Below are 897 nucleotides of genomic sequence, written 5' to 3'. Positions count from 1 at the left end.
TCCCCCCTTCGCTGCTCCCAGGTCCCGACCATGGCCCCGCTGCTTCCCTGCCCTTCCTCCTCTCCCACTCGCGGTGGGTGGCCTGGCCCCCCACCCGCCCGCTCCCAGCGTGGGCCGAGCCGTGTCCGGGGTCCGGGCTGCACCCTGTCCCGGGGGATCCTCCCGCTGCCGGAGCTCTGCCTGCTCCCCTTCCTGCCCTGCCCCTTCAGACTGCCTGGGTGCTGTGGGGACAGGCGGAGCTGGAGGCACAGGTGCTGCCTGGGGGACAGATGCTGTGCACACACACCCAGATTGTATCAGGTGTCCGTGGAGGTGACAAAGACCCCTGACACGAGGGATGGTGCCTGCTGATATGGCCCTGTCACCACTGGTCCAGGCAGTACAGGTTCCCTCCCGGAGGCTCTTAAGCCCCGTCCTGCCCTCAGCTGGGAGCGCGGGATGGGGACATGGTTGCTCCCACGGGTGCTGACCCCTCAATCCCACTCTTCCAGGCCCAGTGAGTACCCCCGTGGGGTCCCCGCGTGAGAAAGGGCAGGGCTGGGTGTGTCACCTTGGGCGTGGAGACCCCCACCCTGGCCTTGGGGTGCATCACTGCGCATCCCCCATGCTACAGTGATGCACACAGGGGGAAGCATTGCCCAGAGCAGCTTGTGGGGGCCGGGAGCATCCGGGGGTGACAGCCCGGCTGGGGAACGCCGGACCCACCCCGCGGCAGGGCCACGCAGCCCCCGTGGCCGGGGCCGGGGCAGCGCGGGGCTCCTGGGGCCAGGCAGGAAGGAGACGTCACCGCCGCGGAGCGTAACTCAAACCAGATGGGGCCGCGCTGGCGTCCAGGCCCGCAGGGTGGTCACCGACGAGAACCGGTCAAAGGCTGCGGCAGGAAGCGGCTGGGGGGGA

This window comes from Chaetura pelagica, unplaced genomic scaffold, assembly GCF_000747805.2.
Source record: "Chaetura pelagica isolate M959 unplaced genomic scaffold, ChaPel_1.0 scaffold493, whole genome shotgun sequence".
Taxonomy (NCBI): domain Eukaryota; kingdom Metazoa; phylum Chordata; class Aves; order Apodiformes; family Apodidae; genus Chaetura; species Chaetura pelagica.
This window is presented reverse-complemented; position numbering follows the sequence as displayed.